Source organism: Pseudomyrmex gracilis, unplaced genomic scaffold (genome assembly GCF_002006095.1).
Source record: "Pseudomyrmex gracilis isolate BER0280 unplaced genomic scaffold, ASM200609v1 scaffold_34, whole genome shotgun sequence".
Taxonomy (NCBI): Eukaryota; Metazoa; Arthropoda; class Insecta; order Hymenoptera; family Formicidae; genus Pseudomyrmex; species Pseudomyrmex gracilis.
The window spans coordinates 602,377-621,949 of record NW_018020618.1 but is presented as its reverse complement, the minus strand read 5'-3'; the positions used below and the strand labels follow the sequence as shown (position 1 = coordinate 621,949).

The window sequence follows — 19,573 nt, the reverse complement described above, 5'->3', positions numbered from 1 at the left end:
TAATTTGATCAATGCTCCCCGAATGACAAATTTGTGAAACATTTGTATAATTGATATTTACAGAAAATAAATTTGCGTAAAATATATATATATATATATATATATATATATATATCATCGATGTTATGAACTCTCGGTCTCCCTGTATATACAGTTTTTCGAGAGACGGGATTTCAAAGCCGGGACAAACTGAGGCAGCAATTTTTCCCGACGGAAATGATCGTCGTCGACAGGAGGGATGGGGAAGCCAGACACCGTGAATGCTTCATAAACTTTTGGGCGGGGCCGACAAAGTGATCCTGAGCTTTGGTCGAGAGAGATCCTCGACGACGTGACGGAAGGATGTTGTAAGCATTGTCACCGCAGGTTTATGATGGATGGACGGACGAGGAATTCCGGAGGTCTTCGAGCCTGCCGCTCACCGTTGCCGTCGCTTGATTCCCGAGGGTGGAATGCACGCCCCTTAAAAACGGGGGCTGCGGATAAACTCGAGTAATTTGTCACTTCGCCGCCGTCTCCTGTACAACGGTTGCGACGGCACGCCCTTCATCGTTGGCGTAAAAAGTGAGTCGCTTTCACCCCCGTCGCACCCGCATGCCTTTCCTCCGCGTATGCCGAGCTGCACGAGATATGACTTTCTGCTCGCGGCAGAAGCGAAGAAAAAAAAACAACTACATTCGCCAAGTGGAAGTCGTTCCGTCTTATTCTCGTGTTGCGCTCGTTTTGCGACAATCGTTTTCTCTCTTTTAACAACAGACTTTTTTAATTATACGATTTTGTTCTCTTCGAAAGACAGTAGACATTAATATTGCAATATTTAAAGTTTTTTACGCGATATAATATTTTTATAAATTTTGCGCGTGTCTCACGTGTTTCTAGGAGATATTCGAAATTAAAAACTTAATTTTCAATTTATGTCAATTATATCGAAGCTTCTGCGCGCGCGATTCACCCTCGTATTTTTACGCTCAAAAAAAGATGAAATGAAATCTCTGGCCAATATTGTTCCGCGACATACAACAGCTTCGAGAAAATCGAGGGCAGAGAGAAGCTATGTTCGTTATCTCCGCTTCTTCTTTTCTCGCGCTGCTCTCTTCTTCTGTGCGCGCGTTATCATGCCAAAAATAGCCGAGTCAAGATTGCCACACGGTACCGAACGATCATATCGATTCTAGATTGTTACTTTCTGAAAGAAGCCGGAAAGAAGACCCCGAGAGATTCTATCGTCAATAACAGGCGCGGATCGAACAGAGGAGAACCGTCGCAATTTTAAGGCTTTTCTTTCATTTTGCTTGGGAAAACGCAACCATCTTAAAAGCGCAAAACGTATGCACGCTTGTGTGTATTCGTGTATGTGAGACGCAGTTCGAGTAAAACATGCATTACATAATCCCGAGAGAGAGGAGCTCCGGCATCAATAATAAAACTACTTCTTGAGTATTTTTGGTGCTTTATTGCTGAATATATGATACTAAAACACTTTGTTCTTGCGAATACTTTTCTTCGACTTATTTAATAAAAGTAAAATTTCATAAATGCGTTAGTACGCATTTATTTATTTTTAAATAAAAAAAGATCTAAAATAAAAATCTTTTAAATATTTCAACTAATTTAAGTTAGCTTTTCTCTTTTATTTTAAACAATAAAACAAATACAGCGCATTCGAATGAATGCACAGCCATTGCGTTATTTTTCTTCTATTCTCATCGAGCTTTGTTCGATTTCCCGTCATTGTATGAATAAATGCGCCATTTCTATTAAGAGGTTTATTGCAGCTAAGGAACAAAGCGCGTTTGTGCGTGTTTGTATTAATCCGAGACAGGAAGGAGCCAACTAGATCAATTATAGATGATAAACGTGTTTACGGATTATTATCATTTAAGCAATTTACATATGTACATATGTACATATCTGGTTAAATCTTCATTTGTCGAAGACGGGGAACTGAAAAGTCGAAGAATAAGAAAGCTAAACTTGTTGTAGTAACAATGTTTCTAATTTACATTTTGTAACTTTCGAAGACTTTAACGTAAACATGGAAGTGATTACAAAATCACCGAACAACCGACCTGGCGTCTCGGATTCGCAAACACGTCTTCGTGTTCGGCTATAGACGGTCCGGATCGATGTTGACATGTAGCAACGCGCGCGGCCGAAAACACGTCGACGTAAGCATCGTAAAGCGGGTGGTGGCGAGCTTACAAGTGCAACGCGCGGCGATCAAACGTTGCAATTAAGGTAGTAGGCGCGCCGACTACTATCTCGTCGCGAGATCTATCTACATGCACGCTCGATACTGTGTACCCGTTCGCGGGCACGAAAATGCACACGCCGACTGTACATTACCTGCCGAACTTGATGCCCACGCTTGATCGATACTTGCTTATCTTGCCGCCCCGGTAAGAAAAATAATTGACGTCGAGATGAATAACGACAGGCAGCCAGATCGTTCGATAGGAGAGTTACAACTAAAACACCTTCATTGACTTTTTTATATATGTGACAATAATTATTTAATTAATATTGAAATTGATAAAATTATAGCGCGCTGATTAATTATAACTTGCGCAATTACGAATGTCACGTCAGATATTCGCGTTATATTTGTAATATCCATAATTGATGTAAGTTTTAATAGTAAATGGTAATAATTATTTATTAATAATTACATTTGTGTTTTATTAATACATGACACGTTATTAAAGTGACCAAATAATTAAATCATTAGTTTTAATAATATATTACTTTCACGCGACAGACATATATTTATTAGATATTTATTGGACACTCAACTAATATCTCACTCAGGAGATTGGTTACAATATTTTTTATCTTTTGTTCTTACATTATATAATTATATAATTCGCAGCGTCGATTTATTTTGCAAAAAAGAAAAAAAAATATGTCGTTGCTTAAATTTAGAGAGTTCGGGAGTAGCTCGTGAGAGTTGGAGTTATCACAGATAAGGAACACGAGCAAAGGTGGATGGTGGACGAGGATGAGAGCCTCACAAGATGGGACACTCGTTTGTCATCGCTGAATAATCGCAGAGGACGGCGGTGCGAGGATAGTGTGGCAAAAGGACGAGAGTTATATCAAGGAAAGGCGTTTAAAAGTACAATGAAGACCATTTACCCACGATTCTCTCTCGTAACGAATTCTCACTCACTCTTTCGTCTATGCAGACGGGTCAAGAGAAAATAACCAGGAGGTGAAATTCGCTTTATCGGTGAAGCCGTGTTTCGCGAGTCCGGATATTCCGTGGAGCGCGTACAGAATAAAGCCATCGCTTTTTTTAATGAATACGCAGCATCGAGGGTAAAGCTAGCGAAACAAAATAACGATAACAACGACGAGGGGACGGCGATGATAACTAACAGCATCTTTTACCTGTATTTCCGAACATCAACGCGTTTTTGTCACGCACTAATGCGATTCTACCGTCCTTGCCGTAATTTATCACTGTCTCGCGAGCGCTCCTTCAGTATCGTGCTGGCAACAGCCATTTTATCGCGCGAGACAATGAATACAACCTCCCGTAAAGTAACTGAATTTATTATTCTTATCGGCCAGGCACCTCGACTCTGCCATTGCATGACGCTTTTTTTTCATTCTGCTTCCCAATTTTTTAACTTCGCCGAAACACGTCTCACTTTTAATTTATTTAAACCCTATCGATGTTCTTTCCTCTCTCTCTCTCTTTGCATGCTGGTATTTACACGTTAAAGAACATTGATTATACACTCTTTTTTGTTTTAGTCCACAACTTCAAACAATCGATATTCAAGGTATTCTATGACAAAAATACATTTTATCTATTTCTTTTTCATCTTTTATATCCCTTTTTCTGTTGTGTATTTTATTTTATTTTTAAATCCTTATATTGTGTACACACTATTGTAAGAAATATATTCAAATCTTTATTGTTTCATGTTTTTTACTCTTATATTTATTCTGGCAATATTTTTGCATGCGTGTTTATTCAGTTAACTGAAGAATAAACATAGGTGATATTATTTTTGTACATTTATATGGAAATATTTTACATGTCAAAAAGACGACGTGTATGACGGTTTATCGACAATATCACAAAAATTCCCTAAGATACATATCGCGTTTCTTTTATAAATTGAGATTGATCGTACGTACGAAAAGACAGTTCGTTAGCACACACATTGTGTCACAAGATGTTCCGGTCTCAATTGGATCGGATGTCCCGCCATTTCAGAACGGCAACGCTGTATCGCTGTTCTGCCGACTTTTGTAATCTGATTTATAACAGTCGCTGATCGCTCACCATCACCTTGAAGGGAGGAACAATTTTATCCACCTTGAATTTGATGAGTTTTGGCACGACGATTCTTTATCGTTCGCGCAATGTTCATGTGACGCGTAGTGTGATGTGTAAACAACTTTAATCTCGCATCATATGAAAGTAAAATCAATTTTGTTGACACTTTTGAAACTAAACTTTCCGCAAAAGAAGAGTATAATCAAGGAGATAGAGCGTTTTGTTTATCAAAGAAATCTAATTACAGCGGCTCAACAGCTGAGACGCGATAAATATCGGTGCCGTCTCGGCGTAGTATTTGGAGTGATGAATTTTTAGTTTTATAACCGAGTGAGAGATTAATTAATCAGCGCGTAACGTAATTACGGTAAGACGTCTACGGTAAGGAACCATCGTTGATCTCTTCCCATTTCCGGCATCAATAATCATTACGTGAGCTTTGCTATGCGATGGAGCAAGAAGACGCGGCGCCATCCGTTCTAATTACTCAAGATGGGCGGAATATCAACATTTGCACACCAATGCGCTAGCATGGCTCGTTCAGTCGATGCGTTGCATATATATATATGCATATGCGAGGATCGGTCAGGCAGACGCGGTGCCGCACCGTCTCGAGTTATGCCTAATGTCTAAGTGAACCAATCTGTAATGCTAAGCACCTCGATGTGAATGCGGCATGTGACAAAGGACTTTGACCCGAGGGTGTCACATATTCAGGTTGACGGTTGATTGCAAATGACAAATTCTCTTCAGTTTTATGTTCTCGAACGCTGGAATATTGGAAAACCGATAATAAAAGTATAATAGAAATTCTACACAAAGAACTTGTGAATTTAAAAAAGTGAAATAACTTTTATTTTTATCAAGTAGAAAATGTATATGTACATACAATTACATATAAATGTCATATTCCATGCTTCTTCTTCCATCTGCCTTTTTTAAATTGTTACAATCGAGGAACATTCGCTTGTAAGATTAAATCTACGATGAAACTCTCTTTTAAAAGATTCAATTATTCTTCCCTTCTTTCGCAAGCGCGCCGCCGAGACTTGCAGTTATTAAACATTTTTTCTTTTCCGTTCAATCGATGAGCGCGCGCGATCTCTTTGATCCGTCTTCCCCGTTTCTGCGAGCGCTGCAGATTTTAATACGTAACCGTCTTTCAAGTCTTTACAAACTCCATTTTAATCCCCCTCCTCTCCCTTCCCATTTTGCTAACGGTCTAGGTTTCTTCTCATCCCGTTCGCGCCCTTCTCCGTCCGTGTAACACAGACAGACTTTTTTTTTGTGACGCAAATATGGTTACGCGGCAAAAGGAATGACGCGCGGCAGAAGAGGAGAGAGAGAGGAAAATGAAGCGAAATTACGTCCTATTTATTACGCTTAACCGTTCGTATATTAGGGTCGACCTGAGATTGAGCGGGTGTCGTAAATACGTGTCGCGGCATACGTCGCAATGTCATTTTTTAACGGCAGATCTTAATGCACTGAAGGAGATAGACAGATCGGTAGATAAAGGACTCCATTTGGGGGGATAACTCGCCTAATGACTGGCTGATAAATTGCCATCTTACGAATCGATGCCTCCGTGAGTTTCGCCAGCGGATTGTAAATACAATACCGCGACATCCATCTTCCCGTCGAGACGTATGACGATTGTAAACGTTACACATTCGGAACAGTTTTGAACAAAAACTAACGCGACGTTTATTGATCGTCGGGCGGCGGAATTGCCACGCGCCCACCATTATTAACACATTTCATTTCTGATACGCGAAAATGTCATGTATAATTATCGAAACATGCTGATCAATTTGAAACGACGCTCACATTTAAATGCATTTTTTGGTTGATATGCATCACCAAGAATAATTTCCGCTATTATCGGCGCAATTTCGCGAATGCCAAGAACGACAGCTATTCAAATGATGAGAATAATTATAATAAATTTTGATGGATTTATTTCGAAAAAAACGTTTAATGTGTTGTTGCACAGTTGGCAATGTGTTTGCATTCGTGAAATACTAACTAAAATTATAGAGATATGTATACGATTTATCAATTTCTGTAATAATGGTGGAATTTTTTTTAGGTATACTACACACACAGTTATATTAAAGATCACACACATATCGACAACAATTAGGTTACATTTAATCAATTTTATTTTATTGCGTTAGAATATTCACGTTCGTGTCGTTACATCGATCTCCGAGATAATTGCATCTCGATATCAAGATCCTTTTTTTTTTCGAGTATTGTGAGGAGTCGTCGCGTGATTCTCCGGCCACCCTCTGCGAAGAAACGGGCGTCGATAACCTCACACGTACAGTCGTTAACCTTCCTTCGACGATAGACGTGTTATTTACAGCGGCCAACGCGTCTCTCGAATCAATTGGAACGACGAGCCAAATCGCGTCTCCGTCCGGCCATTTGCGAGCGGCGGCCAGGACGGATCGAAGGGGTCGTTTCTTACGGGTTGTTAGCCCCGATCCTACGAACCATTACCGACATTACGTTATCTCGGTGCGCTCCTGAATGTTATCGTTCGACTTCCCGCCCACACCCATGCCAATCCGCCCTTGACTTCCGCATCACCCACCACCGTCGCCTCCGTCGAACACCTCCAACACTTCCCGAGTTGCGCTCCCTCCAGCTAATCTCTGTTGCATGACTGCGGGCTCGTCATAAAGCACGCACACTCACGCGACGCACACTCACGCACGTGAGATCTCGCACGTACATCCGATATCTCCGGAGGCAAAGAATCCTCCGCGGTGGATGATGGTCGGACGAGGATGCGCGAGGGGTGATTTCAAAGCGGTAGGGACGAACCACATCCTCGACGATAAAAGGGATCTTTTTGCTCTGGATTCGCTACGCGAGTTGCCTGCGCGCAATATAAACACCAACTCGCGTATCTACGGCTGGCGAATAGTTCCAGTGAAACGAACGAACACCCATCTTACCTCTTTCCTTAGTTCTTACTGGTCAGATGCAATCATCCTTACGGCTCGTCTTAAGTGAGGAGATCGTTCTCTCGTGTCAATGGACGATGAACCTATCCGCGCGCGGTTTACGTGTGGGGGTGTAACAGCACGCGCGTGTCGACGCTCTCGATGATTTATATTACGACGTTACCAGAGACCTCGTCTCGCGCGTACGTCGACCTTTTTTTCGCGAGCATTATGCGCGATATTGTAATGCACGACGTTGCCGCTGGCACCGACCGAGATACCAAATTTGAATTATATCGGTCCGGTCGTTGACTGCTCCCTTGTCACACGTTTCCTTTTTTTATCTCGCCGCAAAGTGGAATAAATCTCCGCTTATATTCGAATATCCGCCTTAAATGTCCAATTTTCCCGCAGAATAACAGTCGTAACTTGACTTGTAATCGAAACGCGATACAAAACGCGATACGGACGCAACCGGTCGACGTTATCGTTATATGTGTTGCAATTTAATAAAAAAAATATTGCACGAAACGTATATATCTCTAACCTAGCTTAACCTAACGTATTTCTAAAAAAAAAAAAAAGTTTCATTTCTGTTATGTATTACGACGATCCATCATGTAATATCGGAGCGACGCGACGTTAAATATCTACTTTCTTTTCCGCGACATATCGCGCAAAATAATCCATTCAGAAATGAGCGTTGCAATAACTTCTGTTGGATGGAATATCAGCGTTTGCATGATGGAGTTATAACACGATTACATCAACCTAATGTAACTTGTATGAGCGTACGCAGCATCACGCATGGCGTGGTAATAAATTCGCGATAATTACACGGTTTATATCTACATGAAGTTATCGGCTAAAAAGCCGGTGGGGTCGAATCTCACGTGCGTAAAAAGCTTAAACAACGCGTAAGCGTGTTTGTAAAAAAAAAAAAATAAAAAAAAAAAAAACGAAGCTTGCCGTTCCAACCTTCGTGCTTGTCGCGCTCGCGAATCATAAATCGATGCGTTATACTATGGAGACGTACGTAATTGGAACGCGAGCAATCTGTCGCCGCGTGTTACCGGAACGGACGACGTACATCCAGATCTCTCATCGTGGCCAGCAGGCTGCGAGATTCGGCAATATTTGCAGCTCGCTAATATTGGTATTCGCTATTGGCTATTTGCCAGTAAATAGGAATTTTCCTCGTGGTCCCGGATACTCTTCACCGAGAGTATCAACGACGTATACACACACGTTACAATCCTTTGGGGTGCTTAGTTTGTGCTGCGTAGGATACACACACAATCTTCAAACGCGCAAACTGTCCGATAAAATACAACGTCAGCGTCCTCTAAGTGGCACAGTCGCAGCTTTTCAATTCAATAAGATAACTTTCCCTTCGACGGGAACTACAGAAGATTTTCGCGAGTGCGCGAAGAGAGTTTCGCGCGCGGAAAGAAAGAGACGCGAATCGGGGCTGAAATAAATCACGGGAGAAAAATAACGGAAATAAATCACAGTTATACGATCGCGCAGGGAACGTCACTTTGATGCTGTAACAGATTACACGATCACGTCAGTCGCCACGTAACTTTCTAGTAGCTGCAACAGTAAACTGTCTGTGACTTTTATTCGGTACATACGTGCCGGGACGGTGTGCCAGGGATAGGTATAAATGTACACCTTCGTGTCGACGTGAACGCGCCACCTTCACGGATGTCAAGACATCACCACGACACTCACAACGCGGTCGACGTATCGGAAAATATTAAAAGCGTTCAGCGCATTTTTGCGTCAAACGGTGTGTCGCTCAACCGTTCGCGCTCAACCGTTCTTTCGCTCGCGTGACAGCCGCCACGAGACTCTCTCTGTGCGTTCCTATAAAAAGAAACTTGTTTATATATATATATATATATATATATATATATATATATATATATATATATATATAAAAATATATATATATGTATATGCGGGACACTTTTATACACACAAGACGTAAACTAGAGAAGAGGAAGAAGGAGACAGGCAAAGCGAGAAAACGGTTGGTCACGCGACGTAAAAATGAGCTATCCGTTGGATGTCTTTATCCGCGCTATTAACCGCAATGTTTCGTTACCGCTGTTTAAAAGGTAAGCGATTTTCCTGTTAATTGTCCGGCATGTCTACAACGAAAGGAAACGCGGAAATAAGTCCTGGTCACGTAATCACCGTGATTAATGAATTACAACGCGAATGTAAATTATAAGTCGTGAGGTGTCGCAGTGAATGGTGGACACTCGCGACCGGCGCCCCGTGCACATTAAGTAGTAGCGCACACTGATAAGGTCAGACAGTAGATAACGGCGCGCTAAAAACGGTTTTTAGGACAGTATCTTAATTTCTTCCCGGCATCTTAATCTAACGTCGCTATTATACGAGTTACAACGCGTTAAAAAAAATTCTTAGTTCGCGTGTAAAATTCGTTAGGTTGAAATCTGAAGAAATTAAATAAATACAAAAGATATCTCTCCATCACTTTTTATGCTGAATGATATTAATTGCTACGTAACATCTCTTATTTGGAATAAATTTCAATTATTCGCAATTATATAAATCTCGCCTGTGTACTTGTAACTATCTAAATTATCTTATGACGGAAAATATTTAAAACACATAATTTGAAGAAACTAAGTTATGATGTTCGATGCAATATCGAGCTACTCGACATATGCGCGCGAAGCAAAATGTCTCCGCACTGGTGGAGAAGCGACTACGTGCATATATGTATATCAACAGCATATTGGACTTCCATTCGCGATGGAATAAATATGTTCGAGGAAAATAACCTGTCCCCGGGGGAAAACCATAGACAAGATTCGTGATCGAGGAACAAGGGAATACCGGTAATAGTGGAACTGCAGTTGGGGGATGATTATTATCAAACAACGGATAGGGAGACCCGGACAGTACTAAACATGCAATCACATTGCTATTACAACTAGACGGGATTAACTATAATTAGAGAGGCGTGTGCGGGTTAGTCACGCGGGCTCATCATTGCGATTCGAGTCGCAGATTCTACGTTTGACCTGCCGTAAAACATCGAACGCGGTCGGTAAATAAATCGACGAGGAGCGAGGGCGCGGACGCGACGCGATTGGGTGAACACCCTCACTTGTTCCCATCGACCGACTCGCTTCTGAACGCGCTCAGAACCTATCCCTCTCGTTCTCTTTGCTTTTTATTGCGACGAAGGCCGCTTAAATAAGCTCGGCGCTCCGATAAGGATCGCAGGTGAAGTAAAATAAATTACTTCATTCGTACTGCCGAGTGACTCGCCCTATTATCTCAGGCTGTTTCTTCGCAACTCTTCGTCGCCGTGTTCATCCTCTTCTGTTTCACAGGAACAGCGAGCCGCGGCGTCAGTCTCGGCGGTTTATCTTTTCTTTTCTCTTTTTTTTGGCGGCGCGGCGTCCAGTACGTTCTTTGAGCCTGAAGAACAAAGTAAACGTACACATCGTATTGTTTAATTAACACAACGCGATACAAATATAATGTGTTACGCATGACGTTTAACTGTTGGAACATTCTCACGCGCGTAACATAAACTTTTTCTTCCATGTTGACGATTGCATTTTTACTTTGTTTCAAACATTTTTCCAACACGTTTTTCTTTTCTCACGTATCACGAACTTACGCTATATTACGACAAGCTTTTTTAATTTTTTTCAAACAAAAAAAAATAAATAACACAAATTCTTTTCTTTCAAGTTCAACGATTTTGTTACCATATTTTTGTTCTCTACATCGTTGTGAATTTACATTCTGTATCCAGTATATTTTACATTTCTTGTTTTCTGCGATTCTCTCTACTGGCCGTGTTTCTTTTTGAAATTTTGTGTATTGTTTCTTATTTTTTTTTCACAATCCGACTCGTTAATATGAATGAATCTATTTTTTGGTTTTTTCTTTGTTTGCAGGTCCTCGTTAGAAAACGGTCAACCGTCGATGCAAGAATATAGAACGAGAATGCCCGCATGGAATTCCCTGAATCTGTGAGTATCTTATCTGTGCAAAAAATAGTTCCATGCGACGGAGACGATATCGTATCTAATATTACACACTCGCAACTGACGGTCGTAACACCACATTTAACATCCTCACTCTCGGCCATCCGTTTTCTCGTTACGACGGTACCATCGAGGTGTGTACACACAAACCGAACGGTGGTTAATGGACCGGGCCAATAAACCGGGCGACGTTACATCGATTACAAGGCCCGGAGAACGGAACTTTCCGCGATCCGACAATAATTCTAAATATCGAGGTATCGATCCGCACGTTGGATTCTCCGGATTAGTTCGATCCGGTTAGTCCGTCGCGCGAGGCGAGTAACGGCCACTTTCCGACACCCGTTATATACCCAAAATAATCTCGACGACGTTTTCGTTGATCTTTTCGTTCTATTCCAGTCTCCACTCTTTCTATCGGCGTCGCGACATTCGGCATTTTTCATTTCTGCAAAAAGCAGTCTGCGATTATTTGTCCAGAATGGTTAATCGCAAAGATATTGACTTTATTTCGTGGATTGCGCTTTGCCATCTCATTGATGATGCAACAATCTAAAGAGCTGTTTGTTCCAAAAACTAAGTTAAATTAAAAAAAAACAAAGCGTGGATTTATTTGTACTTAATATGTTGTTTCGTATCTCATTATCCGAGATATTTTGCAATTGTACGATCTTCTCAGGTTTGTTAAGAACTTTCCTCGTTATTTGTAAAAGAGGATAGTGGATATTTTTTATCTTTTTTTATTTGTATCGGTCTCAATAGCGTGGCATTTCGCATTGTTTATTGTATACTATGGATGCATTTTCCGATACAGCTCGGAGAAGAAAGTTAACGACGCGCTGTATAATTGTAGATAGAACGCTACCATTCGAGCAATGTATTCTTGTTTGTTTTTTACGCGAGTCTAAAAAGTATTTCCGGATAATTCCGTAAATTGGGAACGTCAATCGATACTCGCACAAATTGGCGACTCGGCAAAACGTAATAAGATAAACAAATCAGTCGTGTCAATATTTGACGGAGTCGTGCAGTTATTTAATATTCATGAAAACTGTTTTAAAAGATGTGCAATATTAAGAAGCAGTCTTACTCGGATCAGTCTATCTGCTCGTGCTGAAATTGGACCAACCGAATTCATGAGTCTACTTTCCATGCAGCAAAGTACCTCGGCCGAGTTTCGTTGTTAAGCTTTCAAATTCGTAGCTGGCTATTTTCTCGTTTTTTCCTTCGCTGTCTTGTAATAAAGTTAAATAAATACAGTTGTGTGACCAGCATACTTTAAACCAAAACTAGAATTAGTGTGAGAACTTATGTATTTTAGATCTACTTTTAAATGGACAAATGTCGGAGTTCTGATTTGTGGATCGGTAAGTTGTTTAGGTTAAAAAATATTTTCACCGCGTTTCGAGAAAAAAGAGCTGCTGTCAATTATTCAACAGAAAAAGAGCGAGTTCGAAGTTACATCTGCAAAATATGTAAAATAAAATAACACGCTTCTCTCTGTTGGCTTTGGTCATGTTTAATAAATTATAAATGATACCTCACACGTAGAGATGCGAAAACCTGACCGAAATATATTGTAGCAATAAAAAGAACGAATAAAAGTTGCAAGAGTAGGGTTTCCAAAATTAGAAGATAAAGAAAGAATTATCGAAGTTCTTTGTAGAACACATATCTTTCCTACATCGTCCTCGAACGCCGTGAAGACTTAGATCTATATCAAAAGCCTTCGTAAAAGGTAGCTGCCAGAGAATCGTCTGATTGCCGATAGGGAGCTTTGCTTTCAGTGTCTGGGGAAGGAAGTCCCGAATAGAAGTCATCCTTCTCCCCGATGGCGCGGCCAAGGACGGAGAGAAAGCGACGGGAGGTCGATGATGGAAGAGCACAAATGAGGACTATCTCAAAAGTACGCGACCGTCGTTCGAGAGAAACTTTCACCTAACGGAAACGTAGAAGCCTCTCTTTTATTTGTTTCTTTCGAACGTAATGTCGAATCAACGCAGAGTAGACACGTAGGAAAAGAACAAGAGTGACTTCCGGCATACGGAAACGACCGGAGACCGCGCGATTGAGACCAACGTACGACGAACAACGTACGGGAAAGAAGTGGCGTATATCCTACGGGACGCGTATCATGGCGAATCGTGCTTTTCTTTTAACGAGCCGGTCTAGCGGCAAAGTTCTTTTTGCTGCTATTAACTTCGTAGCGCGAGCGCTCATGGAGGGAAAACGGATTCATGTAAAATTCATCCAGAGTTGCCAGCAGCAGTTCGGACGCTACGAAGTAAAGGCTCGGGAAGCAAGTTCTATGAAATTTACCCTTTCACCGTGCTTCTGCAAGAGCAACGGGATATATATGGCTTTTTAATAGGTCGCCCTCGCCTTCGACGTTCTCCCCAAGTTTCGGACTATGGAGCGTGATTTATATTGAAATTCATATTGGCCGGGAGCGGCATTTAATTTATATACATGGAAATTGTTGAGCGAAATATTCGCAAAAGCGGGATACTCGTACAGAGAGAAACGCAATGAGATGTTGTTCTCTTCGCGGATTGAATTTCGCGAAGCGTTTTGACGGCGAAAATACAAAGCCTCCAAAGTTATAATAAGATGAATAAACCGAATTCTGTATATAAATTTTTTAAATAAAATATATGATTTTGCGAATTCACTTTTCAACTTTCCTTTGTACATGTTACTGGATTATTCTTTCAGGACTTCTCTCCTTTTGCCGTCGAGATGGGTTTTCTGAGATCCGTTTTATATCTGTCTACACGTCTTTTCTTTTATTTCGTCTTTCCCCTAAAGAGAAAGAGAGAAAGAATAAGAGAGAGAGAAATAGAGAGATCTTGCAATAACTTTTTAATTCTTACCACTCCGTTGACATCAGACAATTCCGTTTCCGTCGAGCATTGCGCTGTTTACAGAACTCTCCAGCACAGTCGTATCACGACGCTCTCCCCATTCTCTGAACTTATGGCGCGAACGTCTGAAGTGCGCTTCTGGCAGTATTACCCCGAGCAAAGGGTTGAGCGAACGCGGAACAGTTATTGTTCGGAATTTACTGCCTATTCTTACACATCGCGATTCCTTTTTCGGACACTGGAAAGAAACTCGAAGAGAGAAAGAATCGTAACGCAAAAGATACGTCGGCGAAACGATCGAAAGTTTCCGATAAAATTCTCTTCGTTCTCATCACTTTTCGGCGCGCGGAGAATTGCGATATTTTCAAAAAAAACAACAACAACAAATATCACTAGAGAGCAGTGACAATTAAAGAATAGAAAAATAAAATCGATGTGCGCAATAATTATTAGAAAAACCTGAAATACGATTAGTCAAGATTAACTTCAACTTCTTCTACGGAAGAGAAAATATTAGCATCGTTTTAATGGACATTGTTTTCGCATCGCATTCTCTCGACGCAGCAGCAGTCGAAGGCGCCTTTTCGCAAAGCGCGTCGGAGTTCGCTTCGTTCCCATTAGCGCCGGTGTATGGTGTCAACGTTGGCACAGTGTTAGTAGGATCCACGGCAGGATGCGCAACCACCGTTTGCTCGAAATGAGGGCTGGATACCTACCGGAAGTTTAGCTCACATCCCCGCGCACCTCCCGCGGCTGCATTGCGCGCGAGAATATTTGCCCCGGCGGTGTTCGGCACTTTCCGCGCTAATAAACCGTTCCTCTCGCTACCGTCGCTAATTACTCGACGAACGAGTCCCGAGTCTCTCGCCTCCTTCCGCGTCTTTCCGCCCCTCATCTGTCGAAATACCGTAAGCGTTGCTCCCTCCAATCTCACATCCCTCTAAGCACGAAACTACTTACTACTACTCCTTAGTTGTGCGAAAGATATTCTCGGAATTCTCCCGGGATTGATGCCGCTCGCAACAGCGAGCGCTTTATTATCGGGTCGGACAAACAAATAATTAACTTCGCCCGTTGAAACTGTAACTACGAATTGTTCTCTTATGTTAACCGAACGCCGAACTCTGGTGTACCACACTCTGGTGTGATTTATTAGTCTAAAATATCCTTGTGAAATACTGATATATCTGAAGATGTATATTATTACACATGATTTATAAAATAAATTCTATTTTCAAATAAATAAAACTTTCAATACAATCTTTCCTTGATTCGACCACACGGTGTTAATAAAATAAACAGCGGTCGCGTAAGTGTGCCGTTCTACGGAAGAATTTCTCTCATTCTCCGGGAATCGCAATCTCTTTCGCGTTACCTCGCCCGTGCCAGAACTCGATAGAAACTTTCGCACGAGAGCGGACGTCGTGAATAAAGTTAGCAAGAGAAATAGAATTAGAAGACATGCGCGCGCGCGTGTGCGAGTAGAACGTCAAACTTATATAATTAAGGATAGCTAGAGGTCATCAGGCAAGCTTTGACATTTGAGATGTAATAGTTAATGTTAAACTCAACCACATCGACGAAAGAAAGTGCATCTCGACTCCCAAGCGAAATGTAAAGAGCGCAAACTTGCGCAGTGACTTACGAGCTCTTCATCGGACGTGCCAGACGTGCGGTTTTTGCATTTGACAACTCGCTCTGACGCGGGAAAGAACGTTAAGAGATTGTGTCGCGTCGTTCAAACTCCGAGGATTGTTCAAACTTAGTGTGACACGAGGCAAGGACGAGCGAAGAACGAAGGGAAAAAAAAGCGCACAAAAGGGAAGGTTGCTCGGCCGCCAATCGTGGGAACGGAGTAAGTTATTAACGTTTCGAACTGCCTGAGGGTCTCGAGGACTTCGTTTCGGTGAAAAGGCTGTTCAAACTTGAGACGTCTAGTTGTCTTCCGTGCACGGTCTCGACGGCAACGACAGCGGCGGTTTCACAGGATACTCGTGGACGACCTGCACCCGCGCCCATATAGACGCTCGTCTCGTATTCCCAGAGGGTTTAATTAAGAGGGCGTGTTGTCGGTAACTTGTCGTCGTTGATCAATAGCTCAAGGGGTACTACGTGCTGTGACCCTCTCCGTTTCGCATCCGCCTATCCCCGATTTGCCATCCCTTTTCGCGACCTCTTACGCTTCGACGGCGGGAGGGTGATGGTTGACGTATCTCGATCTATCTAACCGACCATCTCTCTCCCACCGGACTGGCTTCGATTTCTGTCACTAATACTCGACAGGCTCTTTGATGTCGACAACTAGAAGACACTGTCATCGCGTCGTCATGGATACCTATGATACTCGGAAAAGCGAAGGAGATCCTCTCGAGCTTCTGTCTCTGAGAGAAATTAAGCAGTTCTCTTTTACCTAATCGGGAAATTGACCAAGTGTTCTTGCCGATAATACGTATTGCTATCGTAATTATCTCTATCTCGCGCATTTGATCATCAAAGAGATTTGTAACCTTGTTCAATTGAAAGATGAATCTCTGTATAAATTGCACGGAGACGATTATATTTTGATATACAATTTTCGAATGTTTACATTTCTCAATAAAAATGTATCATCAACGGAGGGATCACATTGGATTTATTTTTTTAGCTTAAAATTTTCAGTTCACGCGCGTAATAGGAAAAAAGCAAACGCGATTGTCAATATACCGCGAGAAATCGGAACAATTCTTGCGAGAATTTTTGCGTAACGCTTTACATTTGTGCGATAAAGCTAATAAACCATCAGCGATCACGAATATCTCTTCCTTTCAGCTGCTTTAATAGCGGTTTATATTGGGATTGGCAGCCTGGAGCCAATATCGGTGCTGATATCTTTCGCCGGGTATCGAACACTTGAGAGTGTTGTTTTAACAGAAGCGGTTTCGAGCGAATATCCTCTTACGCTTCCTATATATGGAACGACGGACGAGATGAAAAGTACCACATACGCTCTCCTTTATTCAGGAGATGCGCGTCCCTGTAATTTTTCTTCATGTAACGTGACGTGGCAAATGTGCGCGAATATCACGAAAAAAGCCACAAACAATTTCGCGCGCGCCGCGACGTAATGTACACATTAATTTTGGATTGCGTTAAGATATGCAAAATTTCGACGAAACTAGGTGATCTCGCACACGTAAGTTTAGAGAAGAAGATATACACGCGGAGGGAAGGGGTTTAGGTTTCTCGTAGGTTACGAAATTTACTGTAATAACACTGTGATAGCAATTTCGCCTTTCCCCCGGTATAGGATTAAACCGCGCGACAAGCGATTTCTGCGTTACACCGCTTAACACGCAAATTCAATTTTAACAAATTTGTCCTAAACCGAGTGATGCGGTGCACCAACCAAAGTAATCTATTTACGAAGTTTGAACTAGCCCTGTACTTGAGATTTACGCAATAATGAAATTGATGCCTTGATAAAATGCGTTTACGGAGCAGTGATACTTGGAACAATGTAATGAGATGAGAAAATTTGTTTCTTCCCCCTCCGCGTAAAAACTTACTTAAAATGAAATCTTTATTCTTCAAGTTTACTAACAATGGTGTTATTCGATTTTTTATAAAACACTGTGCATCATGAATATCCTTACAATTGTTTTGAATCAAACGCAACTCTTTCTTGCAAAACCGTGGAGAAACTTTGCCTATAAAATTTGACAACAATTCAACCATCTTTGAAAATACGATTACAAATCAAACAACACTGTCGAACTTGCGTTTGACTGCGTTCTAAGAATAGCTCTATACATCCGCTCTATAACATAGTTTATAAATTGTTAGAGAAGCAGATCGCGAGGTTCTAAACCACTTAACCGCCTCTGGCGTGCCGCGGTGGTTAAGCGTGCATCAAAAACGCTCTCGGAGCGGTGAAACTCCCGAAACGCCGCTAAATCCCGGTACTTCCGGAATTCCTGGCATCAGCGTTCATCCCTGAATTCGGGATTAGTACGGTGCGCGAGCGAGCGGGCGAGCGAGCAGGCAAGCGGGCGAGCGGGCAAGCGCGCGGACGGAGGTAGCGATACTGTTTGTTTGTTACCGGAAAGTTTAAGAGTAATCCACATGAAAAGGAAAGCACTACGGATAATTTGTGACTTATTGTCAGAGCAGAGTTGAACGTGTAGAATTTAGAGGGATTTGCTTTCAACAAATAAACAGTTATACTTTTTATCTCCGCTTTCTCTCTCGCATATTTTTTGCACATGAATTCACGATGAGAAAAGAGCATGTATTGATGCTCTTGGAATGGAAATTGTTGACTGATAACTTTTAACAGTTGAATAATTAATTAATATTAGCAGATGTGATATTTTTAATTGACAATTGTAAGATATGTAATATTTTCAAAAATTTCGTTGTTAAAAAAATGTATCTATGATGGAATTACGTTGAAAATTAAGAAAACAACATGTACAAGCTCGAGTTTTCAGCAAAAATTGGAAAAAATATCACGATGCAAATTACATGCTGCTCGACGCTGTCCTGTAATCAATAATTGATTTTTCAACAGTGATTGTTAGCAAGCAACACGAGAGGATAAACAACAAATGTGACAGATTCAAGTAGAACAGATGATTCGAAGGGCGGTGGTGGAAAGCGAAGGAAAAGAGAAGAGGGAACACCAATACAACATCGATGGCAAGTGGAAAAGAGACAGAGATAGTGAGAGAGAGTACTGTCGAAATAACATATATAGAGTCATAAATCGAAGGCGTGTTGCCGACGCAGCAACAGCGTTACTGGCTATGCAGAGGGTGGAAATGCTAGTTCTATCTCTATAGACACACACACATACACAGACACGGCGTGTTATCCTGGCGCATAACATGCTTAAAGCCATGTGTGTGAGTGTATGTGTGTGTGTGTGGGCGCACGTTCGAAAGGGAGGTTGAATGCAAACGAACAGAAGATAGGGATATTAATCCCACAAGTAACTCACCGCGCACAGTAAACCCCGGCAAGTACAGCATGTGTACACCGGGTGTCCCGCTAAAACGGAGCGCGCCGCACCATCCGGACGCGGCTGATTTACGTTCGAAGTCGTCGCGAAGTTTGCGGGGCCATGGCACGAGTTTACCGAGCTTTTTGGCACGTCCGTGCCCCCCCTGACTAATTGCTCGGCTCCTCGAGACGCGGCACCCGCTAATTCGGCGCTTATCAAGACTGGCACGTTTAAGAAGTAACCCGCCCGCACTCTCGGCTGCAACGCGCCTTCCGGACGCGGCCGACGTTATTAAGTGCTCGCCCGAGAGACGCAATATCGCGCAGTAAAAGAGAAACCGGGACTGATTGCTTGAATTTATAATTAAAACCGTTACTCGCGCGCAACTTCTTTGTGTTTAAAAAAACAAGCGGAGAAGTAGAATAATTTCTCTC

The 19,573-nt window shown here is 41.9% G+C and overlaps 1 long non-coding RNA gene across 1 annotated transcript in view; it reads left to right on the top strand.

Annotated features, from left to right (window-relative positions):
* Positions 1-19,573, top strand: part of LOC109852741 — a 126,704-nt gene that overhangs the window by 12,525 nt on the left and 94,606 nt on the right. The window contains exon 2 of the long non-coding RNA XR_002250031.1: positions 11,205-11,279. This is a non-coding gene — a long non-coding RNA (uncharacterized LOC109852741). The remainder of the gene's footprint in view (positions 1-11,204; positions 11,280-19,573) is intronic.